We start from the raw sequence: 20318 nt of genomic DNA, 5'->3' as shown, positions 1-20318 counted from the left end.
CATGAACAACCTGTGAAAGAATCATATTATCGATTTATCTTCAACACAGAGTTCAATTTGAAATTTCACAAGCCTTATAGTGATAGATGTAGTCGCTGTGACAATTTTCAGAACTTGATAAAATATTCTGAAAATGAGGAAATCATTTGAAACGCTAAACGGAATTTAGAACTACATTAGAGAAAATCTAAGAAAGCAAACGATTCTAAAACATTAGATATTGAAAAACACAAAAATGTTGAGAATACTGTCGTTATTTGTTTCGATTTGCAACAAACATTGCCAACACCACTAGTAACTACGTCCAAGGTATTTTACCTTCGTCAACGATGGACGTACAATTTGTGTATATAGAACTTACTTTTTATGGAATGAAACAATTGCAGCAAAAGGTTTCCAGGAAATAGGCTCATGTCTGATAAATTTATCAGGTGTCTACCCCCGAGGTAACAAAGATAGTTGCATAGTGACTTGTGGAGAGCAGAATAAAAACAAAAACATCTGCAAACTGTTCTCCTTCATCGTTCAGTACTTATATCACCGAGATCCGTCACAAGTTTCTGGAACCTGGTCACACATATACGGAGTGTGAATGCAGTTTTGGTTTAATTGAAAAGAAGAAACGACAAATTCCTTAAGTTTTGTTCCAGCAGATTGGAAACGAGTTATAAAAAATACATCCTCAAAGTTTTGTAGTTTACAACATGAAGACAGAAGATTTTTACTCGTTTTCGATCCTACATGAAATAATGAAAGATCCTAAAAAGGATTCCGTTGGTCAAATAATACAATGGCAGTATTTCGTGGTTGGCATATTTTGAGACAGAAAAACTGGCTTTCAGTTACAAGCATACTTTAAACCAGGATATTGAGTTTTGGATATGTACTATGGGAAAAGCACAAAGTGGACGTCCATCTTTTCAGCTCTCCAAATTGAACCCTATTAATGAGCCGACGCTACCAATTAAGGATGCCAAATATAAAAATTTGCTAAGCCTCTTGGACTACATTCCTTTATGTCACCATTCTTTTTACCGAAATTTGAAACATACTGGACGATGCCGAAGAAGATATTTTCTTAGAGTCGGATTACGAATGATACTGTACTTAAAAGTTTACAAAATAAATAATAGTAGCTAACATCTGAACTTGAACTTTTACCAGTAACATTTATAAACACCATGTCTCGATTCAGGTACATTTTTTCAATAATTGAAAAAATTGAAGCATATAGTAAGAGTAATAATATACCCTTATATTTTATCATTTTATAGAACATTCTACATAATACATATTTTAGTTTCATTATTCCTAGAATTTATAAAACTTAAACAACTTTGACGCTGATTATCTCTGAACTATCAAAACTGCACTTAAACCCTTTTACGTCTGACCCCCTCAATTATTAAGTCTTTATTTAGAAAAATTATTTTACTACTGTTGTAGACATACATTGCATGGTGAAATAAACCTCAGCAAAAGTCTTCGTTAGTCAGTGATGTTTTCAGTATACAAATACGATGCAAATTCCGTTATTTCGTCCATTCAAAACACTAAAATAATATTGAGAAACAATCAAGGTTTCTCTTTCACTGACTATCTAGCTCATCTCTCAACTCAATACAGCAACATATTTACTCGTAGTCAATTTTTTGTCTATTTAAAGTTTAACAAACAAGAATAGTCCAAGATTTAACTGAAATATACGACCAGTTAGCAAAAAAGCACCTTACCAAAGAAACCATAAACCTGTGACTGATTAAAGCAAATAGAATAAATATAATAGTATATATACTTACATAAACTCTTTGCCACAACCTTCCTTTCATCACAAAACCACATTTCTGATTGACAATGTGCCAAACATCCAACATTTTTGGAAATATTTTAATAGCTAAGTAGAAAACGCCCCACACTGAATATTTTTACTATATCAAAGACTTTTTTATATGATTTTATAAATCATAACATATTTAGTGAACGCTTTTGACAGAACGGCACCCCATTGGGGTATATATAATCCAAGGTGCTACCTAAAACAACCACCGACGTTCAAATTGAAGAACCCGGTCTAATAAAATTTTACATAAACTCCTAAACAACTTTAAATCGACTCGAGAAGAGTTCCAACTCCCGCAATATCTCCAATATTTCGATTTTCATTAAACGATGCTTTCCTTTTCTGGTTGCAGATTGTTGTACTCGTTCATAACGCCCTTTCTCAATGACGAATTGCTGGATTTGATGCCGTTACCGTTGAATAAACCCATCAACCAGCTCTTCACGTTCTTGGAGATTGACTTTTTGCTGGGAACGTCAGACAGTTGGGCGCAGGATGTTGAAACTGCTTCCAAAGATCGCCACCTTCATAACATAAAATATTAGTAAACCTGACAATAAAACGACTGAAGTTGAGTCATTAATAATACGAAATTATCAAACAAAGAAAATCAAAGACAACAGAGGAATTAAGCGGTACATAGAACTATAAAAGTGATTCTATACAGTACATTCAACAAACTTACACCTCTAAACGATTAATGGAATTCGCAGAAAATCTTTCGTTGTAGCAAAAGGCGCGGTAAACTGAAATGGAGTTCTCCATAATCTTTTTAATTACTTACTTTGTTTAGAATAGTTTTGCCTGTACTATCAGTTAGAGTTAATTTGTATAAAATGAGGAGCAAAAATTTAAATGGAATTTTAAATATTATTGTTTGTTTGACTAATAATGAATGTATAAACATAATGGTTAATCTGCTGTACAATTAATAACATTGTAATAGTGGATTATTCAAATTTTTAAATCATAATTATCGTCACTAAATTCACTACCGCTATCATTATATAAATCTATAATCACTGGATTAATTTCACTAATTTTATTTTCCCGGATCCACTGCATCCAACGTGATTATCATAATACGTTTTACATATACCCCAGGTGTGTTCGATGGGATTAAACTGACAGTGATACGTCGGTCACCGTAGTACTTGATGTCCTTAACTTGATACAATTTGGTCAACTATATAAACTGTTGGTTTTTCATTACGTTTCGAAATTATCTCCGAATGGTAGGGTGCATTATCTAAAACTATACCGTAGAATGGGGTGACTTTGATTCTATAAGGTGACTTTGATAAAACATGAATATTTTGTTTCAAGAGAGTATACAACCCAAATGTTTCGTCCGTTATGGTGGTTGTCTGAACTTGATTTCAGTGCACATGTTGATTCACTATAGCAGAAGGTGTTTGTGGCCAATATCAAAAGTATACGGTTGTAAATTCACCATTGAAGTTTTTGTTTGAATTTGAAGATTTTATATTGTGTTACTAAATTTAAACATACAGCTCTTACAATAGAATTGCAAGTAATTTTGTGTATGTTGCCTTAATGTAGGTCTAGTTGTCACTATTTTAAAATATTTAACCTAACTTATTTCCGTAACTACTCCATGAAATTGAATGATTTCTTATCCGGGGTCACTTTGATACATTTTTCGGGGTGACTTTGATACTTTATTTCTTTTTATAGTTTGCTTAATGAAACTTCAAACCGTTAATTATTTTCAGGATTTCGTCATTATCTGCATGAAAAGAAAAAATGCCGCGAGTTTATAAACGAAAGTTGGGATCAAGAAGCTACAAGAACTTCTCTGACGAAACTCTTGAACATGCTCTGCTTCAAATAGTAAACGGAAACTTGTCTGTTAAAGCCGCTTCAGAAAGATTTAAAATTCCGTATGGTACTTTATATAATAAATACAAAGGGAAGCATGTGAAGAAGCCAGGGGGCCAAACTGCGTTGACGGAGCTGGAGGAAAAATCAATCGTGTCCTGCATTGTCAAATGTGCAGATTGGGGATTTCCATTATCGACGCTAGATGTACAACTTTTCACTAAGAGTTATTTAGAAAGAACTGGAAGAATTATCTCTAAATTTAAAAACGGGGTAAGTCCTGGTAACGACTGGGTAAAACTTTTTTTAGAGAGACATAGTCAGCAAATCTCTGAACGACTTGCGTCTAACATTACTAGAGCTCGGGCAGGTGTCACAAAAGAAACGATAGAATCATATTTCAATAATTTAAGAACAACTCTCTCAAATTGCCTTCCATCACACGTTTTCAATTACGATGAAACCAACGTTAGTGATGATCCGGGGAAAGGAAGATTGCTTTATAGAAGAGGGACCAAATATCCAGAACAAATCACTAATCATAGTAAAGCCGCCACATCAATAATGATGTGCGGTGCTGCTGATGGTACACTACTCCCTCCTTATATAATATATCGCAGCGAACATATGTGGGATGCATGGACATTAGGAGGTCCACAGGGCTCTCCTTGTTGTAGTAGTGGATGTTGCGCAAGAGGAGCTAGATATAACCGAACAAAAAATGGGTGGATGGAGGTAACTTGTTTTACAGACTGGTTTGAGACCATATTATTACCCCACGCAAGACGGCTGGAAGGTAAAAAAGTTATGATCGGCGACAACTTGGCGTCTCACTTTTCAGATCATGTTTTAGAATTGTGTGAATTGCACAATATTGAATTTGCGTACCTTCCCAGTAATTCAACACACATATGCCAGCCTTTGGATGTGTCTTTTTTTAAACCCATGAAAGTCTCTTGGCGAAAAGTTTTGACGGAATTTAAATTGCGACACCCAAAAATTACTGGTGTACCTAAAGATCAATTTCCGTCGTTATTAAAAAAATGCTTGGAATTAATGGATCAGACAATTGCAAAAACTGAGTACAAATGTGAAGATTTTGAAACAAGTGCAATTAAGAGAGTTTTGAAGAATGGGTTCGAGGCTTGTGGCATGGTCCCTTTCGATCCAAATAAAGTCTTGAGTAAGATTACACCAATCAACCATGATGTTGATTATGTAGAACCTCTGATTAACGACAGCCTCACAGACTATCTGATGAATAAGAAGTCCGAGATAGAAGTTACTAAACGGCAAAGTAAAAAGAAACTTCATATCCAACCTGGTAAAAGTGTAAGTCGACATATAACGGCAGATGACAGCTCCTCCGATAGCGAGTTAAACAGCTATAATAGTGAAAGCGAAAATGAAATTGAAAATGAAGATTCTGTGGAGGACCAATCATATGAAGATGAGATGAATACAAAACCCTCCCTTGCTGAATTGAATGTTGGAACTTTTGACGAATACGAACTCATTGGACTTAAATCACTGGATGAGACCCATAAACATTTTAAAGTTGTGGAGACATAAAGTTACATAGCCAATATTAATAGTAAACAAACTAAATAGTAAATAAAATAGAACTTTACGAATTACCAACAATCAATATTTATTTATCTGCACTATATAATAAATAGTTATGTTAAATTATGACAACTGAAATATATTTTTTAAATATATTGTAACGTTATAAACGTCATATCTTTATTAATTTATATTTAAATAATTATTTTATTTTAATTTCTTTATTAATTTATTAATTACTTTAACTTCATTTCTCTTTTTACTATTCTTTATTTAAAAAGTAGTTGGCGCCCTCTGTTTTTCTTTTCTCCGTCTGTCTTTCTTTTCTTTCTCTTTCTGTCCCGTAGAATAAATATTCGCCCTCTCTATTTCTATCCGGTAGACTAGATATTCTGTTCCATGTTGACAAAAGCTATTTCTATCATAGGTTTACGTCCTATGTCATCTCTGCTCTCCCACTTAGTTTCTGTCAGTCAACTTTTCTAACGTAGTGGGAATATAATTTTTTGCCTCTTTTTGAAATTTATAAAAGAAGGCAAACATTATTATAAGCCTAAGCCTCATTTTATGGTCTACAAAATTCTCTTAGGTTTATTGGGTTTATTGACAAGACCAAATTTTATTGACTGTATGAAAATTTTGTGAACACATTCAAAAACATTCAAATTTATTAACCGTATGAAGAATTTATTGGCGAATTTTTAACCACTTAATCAGAACCTACATCCACATGTTACTGCAGCTCTACAGAGGACCTAACATCTACAACACTCAAGCAGCCCATCGAAGTCATAAGTATCACAAATTATTGTTAAGCTTTGGAAGGGGGGATTATTATTTTTTTATTCTTTTTAATACATACATGTTTAGTTAAAATTTGTCTTATTTGCTATCAGCTAAGAGTTCAGGTTCAATCCCTAGTTTAAGACAAGACGAACTCACACTTGAGGAGAACACCAGTGCAGTTTACCGTGCCTTTTACTACAAAGGTTGGTTGAATGTACTGTAATTATGTGTTATTGAATAGTGTAAAAAATCATTCGCTTACTTCTTTGAGAACTCACTCTCTGGCATATCATCCACGGCACTGCCCCCTCTCCTTCTTATAGTAACCGGAATCTGATTATTGATATTGAGAAGTGGCGACTGAACGTCATCCCGTAAACATTGATAGTTTCCCTAGGAATATTTAGAGATTCCCGTTGGGGAAATTGTTATTGATCATCTTGTCCTCTGGTAGAGCTATGATTGGATCTCGCTGATTTTGTCACAGTTCTCTAAGGACCTCATGGATCTTCTGCCTCCGTTTAAGAATTTGTCGAGAAGGTCCGAGGCTTTGTTGGTTTTTGACACCGGAAGTGGGTCTAGAGATTGGATTCACGGATCCTGTTCAGCATTCCCTATACAATAAACAAGATAAAAACGTATTTTAGTGAGTTGTTGTTAGAACTGTTTTTGGTAGTGTAATTTATTGCAAAATTATTTACCACAAGGGCGAGAAATTTTCAATTGTAACCCTATATAAAAAATTAAACTCTTTATGTCGTTTGTATCCATACCTGGCTTCTTTGATGTTCGTCACAGCTTGAGGCTATGCTGGACAGCACTCGCCTCGTTCGCGGCTTTCTATTCTCCTCTGACAGCTCGATAAGTTGGCTGCCGAACGCGGTATTGATAGTCAATTTAGACCCTCCCGAGTCTGGAACAGTCAAATGGCGGTTAGGCGAAGGTGCTGGTTGGGCAACGGGCGAATTTTGGATAGTTGACGTGCTTTCCACTTCTATACTTGCACCTAGCGAAAAAATTTTCACTGGGAATGGTTTTTTAGATATCAATGTGAAACTACTATGGAAATACCTCTTTATTTCTTTTACGCCACAGATTAATTAAATTTTATAGTTTTCCCAGGTCGTTGCTTTCAAGTGGAATATTTTAGACGAAATAATATTGAATAATCTATAATATTTTTAAATTTATCAATGCTGCAATTTTTGATCGTCTCTTGTATGCAAGTAAATTTCCAACTGCATAATTACATATTGTATTTACTATTTACAAAGTTACAGTCATCTTGTCACATTTATTAAAAAATATTTATATTTGTGAACGGTAGAGTGGTCCTGCCTTGCACGTAAATGGAGAAAAACGCTGCGCTGTTGCGAGTTCATCGTCGGCCTTGCCGCGGCAGAGCTGGCTTCAGTTGCGAGTAAAACGATAGTGGGTACATATACTATTTGCATTCAAACTTGAATCGACTGGAAAATTCGTCAGGAAAGATTGGATCATAATGAGACTTACCCAAAATTCCCAAAAACCCACGTAAACTAACCAAGAAGGAAACGAATCTGGAATAATTATGATGAGAATATGAGGGGCCAATTGACAAGACTAGTACACATGGAATTTTTCTTAAAGAACATACCTCTCACAATCAAAGCTCTCCTGGATGCCGTTAGTTTACACGAATATTTGCCTAAATTTTCCAGAAGTACTCTCTACCGACTATTGCGAGAAATAGGCTTTGTTTATGAAAAAAAAGGAGGAAAGAAAGCAGTAATGATGGAGCGTCCTGACATAATAAATTGGAGGCATAAATTTCTCAGGAAAAATACAGAGCAAGGATACAATATTTTCTATTTGGATGAAAGTTGGGTAAATATCGGACATACAGTAAATAAGCTATGGACGGATTCAACCATAACCAGTTACAAGGATGCATTTTTATAAACAAAGAGGTCCGAGATTCGTCCTGTTACATTATAAATCTGAGGTTTTGTACCAAATTCAGAATTATTTTTAGTAAAAAAAGATTCAGGGCAACTACCATGACTAAAAGAACGGCGAGTCTTTCGAAGATTGGTTTGAAATAAACAAATCGCAAATCTCCCGAAGGGACAGGTTAATGTGGTAGTAGTGGATAATGTTCCATATCGTTCATGCAACTGCGTTCATCCGCCTGAGTTGTCTGATGGGTGGATTGAGTAGCTCATCGGATGACACAGCCGGTCTCAAGTCCGGATAAAGGAGGAGGGTCCATAAGGTGAGGTAGCCACCTACCTGGGGTAAAGAATCCATACTGGCTCACAGAAACTGAAGATACAGCCTCGGATACCAGACGGAACTATTAGATGACGACACGCTCTATGACAACGGAAAAAACGAATTGGTAAACGAAAACCTAAACACCCCATCACAAGAATCGCGTGCTGGAACATAACGTCGTGGAACGGAAGAGACCAATTAAATTATGATTTGAGACGTGCATTCACTTTTGTCACTAAATAATAATCGAAGCTTGGTGGTTTACTGGTAAGAATATCATACTTCACGCGAACGCTGAAGGTTCGAATCCACACGTGTTTTTTTTAATTTATTTTTGTTGAGTTGCTTTTATATTAGTTTGATTTATAATTTAGTGATGATTATGACATAGGCAGTCTTCACCGGATTATTGGCATTCAAAACTGATGACTGTAGAACTGGAAATACAACAAAATCCGTACATTTTAAATTTTGAATTGAATTTGAATTATTTTGAGTTTCAGTTTTATTATAATATAAGGAGAATAAATTGCAAGTGAACTTTTCGAAAACTTGTTACCTAAAATGTATCATAATTTCTATTATTTTTTAATAGTGTCCAGAAAACAAGGGGAATCTCTGGTGAAAATTCGACTCTAATTTGCTAGTCAATAGACCAACTCTCTAACCATTTTACCAACTCCACACACAATAATTGTTTTCGGCAGAACGTAACTTTAGTTTAGTAAAATATTTTAGCAGAGATTGGGGCACTTGGGCGTGGGAAAAATTTTTCGGACCGTGGGAAAAAGCGGCATCCTTTGATGCCACGGGGGGACAAGTGCAGCAAGTGAGCGTAGTAACTTTCTTAGCGGCGGCATCCTTTTATGTTTACCGCTGCTCTGCCCCTCCGATGGGAACGAACGACTGACGTCACAAGATTGTAACTCTCATGTAACTTTCATTCCTTTCTCGTCTGTCAATTGTCAATTCGTCTTCTCGTCGGGTAGCTATCACGTCTTTTTGACGTGACAACGTCTTAAATTAGGTTGTGGCTCGGAGTCATTTAAGAAAAAGTGTAACGCCCGCTCACGTCTGTTACAGTGAGTCACCGAACGAGAGAGAGGCCCGCCGGACCGGCGAATGCCTTGCGTCTCTCTCCCACTCAAACATGATCGGTCCGCTGCGCGCGGCACTAGAGAATTAGGCGAGTTGAATCGCTAAAGTTGAAAATCGTTGAAAGTATCGTCAGCTGTGTCTGTAGTGAAAATGTGGGGTGCTTACAGTGTCCTATTTTAGGGGGAACCACCAGTATCAGATATAATTTTAGGAAATTACCTAGGGACCTATATTCTTTTATAATATTGCTATGGATTTATCCATTTAATATTGAGCAATGATTGTAAACATTCTTTATAGTTTAAACTTCAATGACAATTATTAACTGTGTCTAAAGACATATATGATATGAGGTATTTTACCCAAGAGTATTAAGTATAATGAATATACATAAAAACATAATTTTGTTTTCTTAGGATTTAACATTTTGTCAGCACATTATCTCAAATTCACACTTAAATCAATATGTTTTTACTATTAGGTCTGTTGAATGTTTGTTCTTTACACAAAATTTAGTCTATACTTCATATTTATTAAAGGCGGTAAAATATACATTACAATTCAGTTGTTTATAAACCACTTTCAAAGCATAAAGAACCTTTTAAGCTTTGTTTATATTATTTTGTGAATATTAATTGAGTTAATTGGAGTAGCCCACTTTGATACAAAAATACAGTCAATTTATGGATATTTCAAGGTGACAATCTAAAAAAAGCTGATTTCCTCCCATGCATTTTATTAGAAACACTTGAAATTTAAAAAAAATTTAAAAATCGTAAGATGTAAGACCTTAATCGTGAGATCGTGAGATTTGTCTTCAATTCGTGAGTAGATTCGTCATTTACAACAACTACAACAATAAAGGTAAATAATTGTACACTAATATTTCATTATCGTAAACTATGATTGATTGATTAATTGTTAGATTGACACAAAAGTTGAGAAACTGAGTTTATAGCGGCAATTCCTTGTTCCTATTGTGCAATTTAATAATATTCATATCAATAAATATTCTACCGAGAAAAAGACGTTGTCACGTAAAATCTTCGCCCGTAAAACCGACTTTACAGGCAACCGATTTTTTTTCGACTATACTTTCGACAAAAAGAGACTATGACGTATCATCTTTCCGTTTATCACTTCTAAGTAATATACAGGGTATAGTCAAAACGTCAAAACAATTCATGTTGTATAGAAGATAGTTGCGAGGTGTCGATGAAAAGCGACATTTAAAAAAATGAAATTTTTGTTTTAATCCTTTTCATGCATCGCTTTACATCCGATAACTAAGAATCATTCCTTAGGTTAAGTACTAATATAATTTTTTTTGAGGTCAATGATTCGTTCCCATTGGAGGGGCAGCGCTGAACTTAAAAGGATGCCGCCGATAAGAAAGCTACCACGCACACCTGTCACACCTGCCACGTGCCACAACTGCACACCTGGCATCAAAGGATGCCACTTTTCCCCACGGTCCGAAAAATTTTCCCACGCCAAAGTGCCGCAACCTCTGCTTATTTCAGTCGAGTTATTTTTATTATATCTGTCTTAATTTATTTAATCATTTTTTTTTTCTAACATGGGAAATTAAAATAAAATGTTTTTCGAAGTCATACCTACGTATAATTATGCCTGAAGTCAACTAACCACGTATAAGACCTAGCTTTATCTCGTACTATCTCACAACTTATATGTCTTCCATCTTTTGCGTTATTTTGCCAGGTCTTAACGCACTCATCACTGTATTCAATGCTAAGTTTCTGAAAATATTTGAAGACAGACACAAAAAATCTTGGCATTTCCATAGTTGTGGTAAACAGAAATAAAGAAATATTTGTTGTAGTTTCTATTCATCCAATTATTTAACAAATAAATCGTGCGTGATCATGCTTACTATCCAGTGAACACTACACTACTGAATATGGAAGTTTAATTTAGTGAATTTAAGCAATTTAAAATTAAAAAAAAAAACCGTCACCAAAATAAAATATTGGTATAAAATAAGTAGAAAGCAACGCAACTGAAATACGAATGTAAAATAAAAGAAAATTATATAAAAATTGAACTTGTATAAGATGATGTAAAATTTTTACTTCGATTTTTAATCTGAGTCAAATAAGACTAAAGAATGTTGACTTGTATAATACGAAAAATTTGGTTTGTTTCTGTGTGTCTTTTCTGCGACTATCTATACAGCGTCGGAAGTCCAAGAAGTGAACATATGATATTTAACACGGCACTGAATGATAAGTTTTCATACGAGATAGACAGAGGGCACGTTTTGTATTCCGGTACGCCAAGCAGCCTCAAATATGATAAAAGCCTTTGTTCAAAAATTGTTTTACCTTTTGTAGGACAGTTTTGTACACTTTCTATGAAAAAATTACTAATGAACTAACTCATTTTAACCTTCGACAACTTTACATCATCTTTTCGTATTAAAAAACAAAAACTATAATAAAAATTCTTCATAAAGAACATCTTCCACCAAAAAATAATAGTTTGTAATATAAAACCAAAAATTTTGTTCCCTTTTTAAAATACCTAAACATTTCCAAAGACACTTACCTCTTGGTACACTAGAATGCCGTCTACTGTACAGTCCCTCGAATCCTATACACACCGATGGCTGTCTAGAATCCGAATTCAGCTTGGGACTCTTTCTAGGTCGACAAAACAACGGAGGTAACTCGGCCAGATCGACTTCGCGCCTCTGTATCGCCAGCTCCGTCGCTCCCGTCAACCAGTACGTCTTTACCTCTCCTTTTCCTTTAAGATTCACTATGCCTCTTTCCTCCACGATATAACCTATAAAAAATTACTTGTATAAATGAACGAAGCAACAGTAAAGAGTCATTAAAGTTACCTCCAAGTTTATCCAGAGCTTCTTTACATTGAGCGCTGATGTGTATCTTGAGAGGCTCTCCGTTACTTTCCATTCGAGATGCTGTGTTGACTGTGTCGCCAAACAAGCAGTACCTTGGCATCGTCAAACCTACTACACCAGCAACTACAGGGCCTGTAAAAAAAGTGGCGCAGTCAGTAGATACATTTTGTTCCTTTCTTAGAAAACAAAGTGATGTTTTTAGATGGTCTATATAATAAATGGTAGAGAAGATGTTTGGAAATATACAAAATATGTACTATTGCATGCTTTTGTATATTTATGAAAGACGACATAAAAATGTATTAGGTTAAAAAATGTGTTTATCACTCACCTGTATGAATGCCGATGCGGATACAGCACGAATGACCCGGCCTATGAGGTATGGGGTGATTTTTGACAGCAGCTAGTAGATCCAGCGCCATAGACGCCACCTCGCCGGCATGTCTGTTCATATTTCTTATAGGTAAACCAGACACCCTACACAAACGATGTACCACAATTAAAAAAGTATCTTTTAGAGAAGTTTAAGTTTAACAAAAAATCATCTACTTACCACCATATAGGCGTCGCCGATGGTTTCCACCTTGTAGACGTCGTAGCCCTTGATGATGCTGTCGAATACTGTGTAGAGATCATTGAGAAAATTAACGACTTGCAAGGGCGTGCTTTCCTGCCGACAACGCGGTAAAACCGACGATGTCGCTGAAGTAAATGTGACTAAGTCGAATGATTCGGGCTCGATACCGAGTCCTTTGGTTAGTTTTTGTGCTACAGGTCTAAAAAGACAAAGAAGAGATTGAGAGTAACAATTTCGTTGAAAGAAAACCAAAAAACTTTTATTTATGCGAATAATTCGTTTTTAATTATCGAAAAATCATGTTAACTCATAGTTTTGACTGCATATCTTACTATAATACATTCACAGCCCAAAAAGAGCATGCTTAAACAATAACACGTGAACAGATCCTGATGCTCGCGAAGATTCTTGCTCTACATATATTATAGTTGTCTACAAAATGCTTTTGAAGTAATAAAAAATTACCATAAAGGCAAAAACGATTAAAAATTTATTGTACGCTATTGACAAATAGAAACGTCTTCTAGACATTAAAAGAAAAAAAGCTAATTATACATACTTTGGCAACTATCCTATGCAATAAATCCTCAGTTTTCATCTTTTCTTCGTACAACAAATCTCGTTCGCTCGTTGACCAGTTCTTCTAAATTATTTGCATACGTGACCATCATGTCCATCATCTGATCCATAATATTTTTATTCCTACAAAAGAAAGAATGTTAAATGACAACAAGAAGCAACGTTCCTGGGATAAATTTATTCAAATATGCTGCTCCCATAAAAAAACTACAAAAGGCATCTACTTACTTTCCGTCCTTCATTCTCTTCAACCTCGTCCGTATAGTAGCAAAGTCCGGTCTATCGTCTAAATTTCGGCCCAGCAGTCTTTCATACATTGTATAACATAATCATCACAGCCTAATTCGGAATCGTACAATGCCTGTACGTCGGGTCTGAAAGGTCCTCTCCATTCGGTATCTTCACCATATCTACTATCTCTGTAACAACGAATTTAATGGAGTTTTTACAATACAGAACTACAAATATTGTGTTTAGAGTTTCATGGTCGTTTTGACTATAAGAAAAATTATCAACAACCTATAGTTGCACTTCCTGTGTATCACTTTTCCTATTTTAAGAACATTACTTTGTTTTGTCAAATTTTGTTTACCACGTTACATATTAGGCGCCCAACGTGGGGCAATATACCGATATGGCAAATTTTCAACTACCGTATACGTTATTCAGTATGTGGAACAAAGAAACACTTATTGTTTGAATAGAAGTCAGAGGCAGTCACCATCACGAAGTAGTAGGTATGACTTTTAAACAGTTTTGCTATATTTCTGCTACATCTTTCCTTCTAAAATTAAAAGTCCGATACATGAGTGTAAAGTAATATTTAAATCCACTACAGTTCATTGTAGAATGAAAAATAATATATAATAATCAAGTAGCTATTTATTGTTATTTCTAATCGATTCTATCAATTTAGATCCCCCCAGTTAGTATTTTAGATATCAAATGGGTGTCAAAAGACTATCAACATTGTCTATCCAGAGAGACCAGAAAGAATTAATTAGTAACTTCATTATGCGTACTTATTTCTCCCACATTAATTTCGTGTGACAGACTTCGAATAAAAAACTTTTATATCCGAAAAATTCCTTACATTTTTCTCTTTTACCAAAAGAACATCTTTGAGCTATTGTATACTTAAATCCTGTGGTCAGAAATGTTCGCGCCAACCCCGGTGCAAATCGCACAGAAACCCTGAAAACCCCGAACAGATTTACTGGCCTTTAACAGTTTACTTTTGATTCCAAAATGCGACAGCAGTATATGTTAGCCATTAGTTTTTGCTGCGTTAAAATTAAATTAACCCCATTTATTTCACGTCGCTACAACTTCAAAAAACTAATTAGTCGAATGCATGCAATTTCCCATTTTCATTTAAATATTTCTTTGATACAAGCCTAATTATACTACTCACAGAGTGAAAACGTACACAAACCTTTTTATAATAACCCTTTCAACCGTTTGAAATATTAAACTTTTAGGCGAAAAATAATTTGCTGTATACAGAAAGATTAAAAACATACAAGCTTGTCATACCCAGAATAGTTTCGAGTTTTTTTAGCATTTTAAATAAGTAATGTCGTAAAAGAGAGATGTATTATATATTAATATGATATATAATCGACGTGACTCGATTACGAGTACGTTGTGAAAAGTTGTCTGCCTAAACAAACGAGGTCCCTACTATACCAACTTTCATTAAGCGATGCAGGGCGTATAAACGAAGATAAATTAACAGATTATTGTTAAAGATGTTCCAAATGAGTCTACTCGTTCCGATAAGTAACAGTATAAATTATGACACTTTATTATTTTTTTTATTTTCTCAACTATTAGTGTGTATTGCATAGTATATAAATTATTTTTATCGCTGAATACAAAGTAAGTAAAATAAATAATCCGATTTATAAAATTAATGAATATTTTATGCATACATGCAAGTAACAGTTCTCAAGAATATTAAAAACTAACCGAAATGTTCATCTTTATTTCGTTACTGCCGACGTCGTCGGAACTCATACAGGTTTGGACACGATTTAATTTCGCTATTATATTTCGGTATTGAAATTTTGTAATTTGAATCAATTTGTGACTATATTTTTAGTCATCTTGATGGTTAAAGGACAATAAATTATATTTATGCTGTTAATGTTGAATTAGCAATTATTTGTTGTGCGATTTTAAAACTATTTATGTATATATTTTTATTTGTATAACGACCCTATCTATACGTGATTGTGATTACTGTAACAATAACCACGGATTTCAATAACTGATATTGAAACCAAAAATGTCCTCCACTGATTCTGCTGATGATTTGGTTGAAATACATGAGTCCTCCTCGAAAACGAAGTAAAAGAAGCCCTCTTAGCGTTGAAGTTAAAGAAATCATTTTAAATGTTTTTAAATGTGAAAGACAAGAAAATCTCGGGTTAGTGGTTGAAGATATTCTGAAAAAAGTGGCTATAAGTTGGAGTTTGTGATAGAAGTGTGTTTACGGTGATAAAGGAATACAAAACGAATCATCAACTCGCTGGACCAAAAGTATGTCTGACCCGGAAAAGAGTTTGATAAAATTGACGATTTTGACAAAAGTTCCATTAGATGACTGTTTCCATAATTTTTTTATGAGCAACGAAATATCCTGATTTGCCAAATTTTTCAAAAACCACATTTTACCGAATATTGAAAAAACTTAATTTTCAATATAAACGTAGGGGAAGAAACGCTCTTTTACTAGATAGAGACGACATTGTGATGTGGCGAAGAGAATATCTTCAAAAGATATGAGCTTATAGAGAGTAGAAGCGGAAAATATATTATCTGGATGAGACATGGTTGAATGCTGGCCATAAAAAGTCTAAAATATGGGTAGACACTATAGTAAAACATCAAGACAAGCTTTTTTGGATGGATTAACAACGGATTAAAAAATCCTTCAGGTAATTTATTACATTATTCAGTTCTCATAAAGTTTACCATACATATTTTTGCTTATAATTTTTTATAAATTTATATATTTATATATGTATATATATATATAATATATATATATATATATATATATAATATATATATATATATTATTTCAACATATTGAGTAATGAGTATTTTTTTGTTATTATTATTATGAAACTTTTTAGAATTGTACAGAACAACTAAATATAGTTAAAATTAAAATAACACTTATATTTTTTGCAGGCACTGTACATAAAATTGTTGGCAAAAAAATATATTCCTGGGTTTTTCGCCCTGTATAAATGGTTCCTATTATCGGATATCAACTAAAACAATCAGGTTCTTTGTCGAGCACTTTTGCAAAATTAAAATATAAATTTCGTATTTTATAAGATAATATATATTCTGACTAAACACAAAAGATAATCCCAAATGCGGCCCTGTTGCAGGCCTACACGTGGTAATGTTTACATCTCCCTGCATCGGTTAATGAATTTTACCATAGAAATAACATCATTGTCATGTTGAGACGGTCCACCTTTTGTAAAAGTATTTTTTTTAAGTTCAAAATAATTCTTATACTAAGTTTTCTTTTTTTTTGAGGGATTTGGTTTCGCAGATCCTATGAGGTTATGAGGTAGATCCTGAAGCTCCTTTGCTGCATCTACTTTCTAACTATCTGCAATAAATTTGTTGATATCTTGAAGAGAACAACTACCCCTTTTCTTAAGACCTTTTATAACATTATTGACCTTTTCAGACGTTGGCGAATGAGGTTTGCCCTTGGATTTTTGCTTTCTTTTCCTTTTTGGATAGTGAAGATGTTTGTGGCGATCCAGATGCTTACGTAGCTAAAGCCGAAGCATCTGATAATTGGTTTTCTGTATCTGCTACCTATTGGAAATGGTATGTAGCGGTATGTCGCGATCCACTGACAAACCAAGCAAAAACTCGAACCACTCTCAAAATATAACGAAAACAGTTTGACAATTTGTAAAAATACAATTAGGAAAAAACATATCATCCAAGCACAATTCTTTCTTCTTCTTCTTCTTCTTCTAATGGCGCTACAACCCTTGTGAGTCTTGGTCTGCTTAACAATGTTCTTCCATTCTGCCCTGTCAGATACTTTCCTTCGCCACTGCCTGATGTTCATGGTTTTAAGATCCCTCTCTACGTCGTCTATCCATCTTTTACGGGGCCTTCCTCTTGTTCTGTTTCCTTGGGGCTTCCATCTCTGGACTACTTTTACAGCTCGATTATCTGGCATTCTTTCTAGGTGACCAAGCCAGTTTAGTCTTTGAGACTTTACAAATCTGACAATATCTGCGCTCTGCATTAGTTCATCCAGCTCGTGGTTCATTTTAATTCTCCATGAACCATCGCTGCATTGGGTGGTCCAAATATCTTCCTTAGTATTTTGCGCTCAAATATTCTCAGTTGATTTTCATCAGTGGTTGAGAGGGTCCACGTTTCACATCCTTATGTGACCACTGGTCTAATTACTGTTTTGTAGATTCTCAGCTTAGACTCACGATTCAGTAACTTACTTTTTATTATTAAGTCTTTGTATGCATAAAAGCACTTATTACCGCTAAGAATCCGTGCTTGTATTTCTTGACTGATGTTTTGTTGTCATTATTATTGAGCCTAGGTAGGAAAAAGTGGAGGCATATTTGTGGGTATGGTTGTCTACCTCAGATTCTCATGTTCATTCGATTCTGTGCACTCCATATATTTTGTTTTGCTTTCATTTATATATAGACCAAACGTAGCAGCTTCTCGTTTCAGTTTTATAACTTTTTCGCTTAATACTCTTTTGTTGCGGCTTATTATGGCAACATCATCCGCATATGCGCATATTTGCATAGATCTTGTATTAATACAGCCGTTTATATCCAGTTTTCTAACAACAGCTTCTAAAGTTAGATTAAAAAGTGTTGTTGATAAGGCATCCCCTTGTCTAACTCCATTTTCAATATCAAAGGCCTGCGTCATATCTCCATCTATTCTCACCATAGCTTTGGAACCCTCCAGAGTCATTCGTATAAGTTTAACCAACTTATTGGGTATCCCTAACATAGATAGTTGCTTTAACATCTTTTGTCGATCTACTCCATCAAACGCCTGTTTTAAATCGATATACAAGTTGTAAATAGGTATGTTATATTCAACACATTTTTCATGTATACCTCTTAACATATGTATTTGGTCTATAGTTGACCTCTTTGGTCTGAAGCCACATTGGTATTCACCAATAATCTCCTCCGAAAACGATTCCAGGCGGCTATATATAATTCCTGATAATATCTTGTAGATGACATTTAAAACTGTTATGCCCCTATAATTTTTGCAGAGTCGTTTGTCTCCCCCTTTGTACATAGGAAGTATGATTCCTACTTTCCAATCTTCTGGGATGACTTCTAGTGTCCATATGCGGTCGATTAGTTTATGGATATGCCTCCATAGGTATACCATTCTTGATCAGTTCTGCAGTTATTCCATCTGTGCCAGGTGCTTTGTTATTTTTTAGATGTTTTATGACGTTTATCGTTTCTTCCAATGTTGGTTGCTCCAGCAGCAAAATAGGAGATTTAAAAATGGCTTCAAAGATATTATATTGCACAAACTAATCAGTTTTAGATCAGACTTAAGTACATAAAAAATTCTTACCTTTTGGTTCATATCCAGTGATGCCAAACGGTCCCTTTCTTCCGAGAATCTCGTACAGAATAATAGCAAAGCTGTAAACGTCTGCCTTTTGGTTCCCGCGAAGATAATGACTAGGGTGTCTTAAGATTTCTGGAGCTTTCCAAAATAAATCTGGAAAACGTCAAACAGTTTTAGAAGTAGTACTCAATTAAGCAAAATATAGTATGTAATTCTTCTAATATTCTAAATTCTTCTAATAAAATATCAACGATAGACACTAAGTTCAAATCTATTCTTATACCCTAAAGTGTGTTATTATTTTATTCCCGTATACTCCCAGTAGACAGTGGTCAACCACAAATATCTACATTAACAATATAAGGGAAGTTTTTCTGAAGACTAACGACCGATTAGTGATTTTTAATACCAATGGCAAAAAGTTAAAAAAAAACGACTATTATAAGAAATTATTGTCAGATGTCAATTATTAGAATATAAAAAAGGCGACGTTGTAATATTTTAAATACATCATTAATTTATGGAAAAAGTCATGTTCCAACATTACTTTTCACAGTTTGAAACAAACAAAATTTTAGCAACACCGATCCGAATTTTGACTTCATTGTCAGAGTTCCATTGTGGTTTTCACAGTTCCATTGATTTATTAATATTAGCGCAATCGTTTAATACTTACATTGCGCAACTTATTTGGTTGCATCTCCATATCGCTGCAGATTAGGAAACAATGCCGTCGGACGTTCGATAAGACACCTCTGGCTCTCAAAGGATCTATAAATCTTATCAATGAGGGCTCTCTTCTTCCTATATGTTTTATTTACGATTGTGCTTAATTTCAAGTGTGAAAAAGATGGATTTTTCCTTTTCTCTCGCCATGTTTCCTAATTTTTGAGCTCACGCATCTGTGACAGTGGATCTTGACTCCATTTGCTCGCACATAGCAATGTTTTGGCTGTTTATGAGTGGCTCTGATTCCTACCCATTAATATCTTCTACCCATTAATATCTTAATATTAAAGTATATGTCTGTTGTTATTGATTCTACTATCAGATTATCACAGATCCAATGTTTTCCCATTTACTGGTAACAACGACGGACGAGGCGCATTTTTCTAGAGACCCTCCATATACTGCACGTTTTGTTAATTTTCTGAAAGCTCTGACGGTGAGTCACCGGATCACATCTATCCATAAGTCTCGTAGTTTCCATTTATATTATTCAACAGATACTGAGGAGCTTATAATGACTTAAATGGTTC

The 20318-nt window shown here is 34.5% G+C and overlaps 1 pseudogene; it reads right to left on the bottom strand.

The window, feature by feature from the left end:
* Positions 1–1539: 1539 nt before the first annotated feature.
* LOC140431759 (receptor-type guanylate cyclase Gyc76C-like) lies at positions 1540–19212 on the bottom strand (annotated as a pseudogene).
* Positions 19213–20318: the final 1106 nt, after the last annotated feature.

The sequence above is a fragment of the Diabrotica undecimpunctata genome, unplaced genomic scaffold (assembly GCF_040954645.1).
Source record: "Diabrotica undecimpunctata isolate CICGRU unplaced genomic scaffold, icDiaUnde3 ctg00001903.1, whole genome shotgun sequence".
In the NCBI taxonomy this organism is placed as follows: domain Eukaryota; kingdom Metazoa; phylum Arthropoda; class Insecta; order Coleoptera; family Chrysomelidae; genus Diabrotica; species Diabrotica undecimpunctata.
Note: the sequence above shows the minus strand (reverse complement) of the source record. Positions and strands in the feature narration are given on the sequence as shown.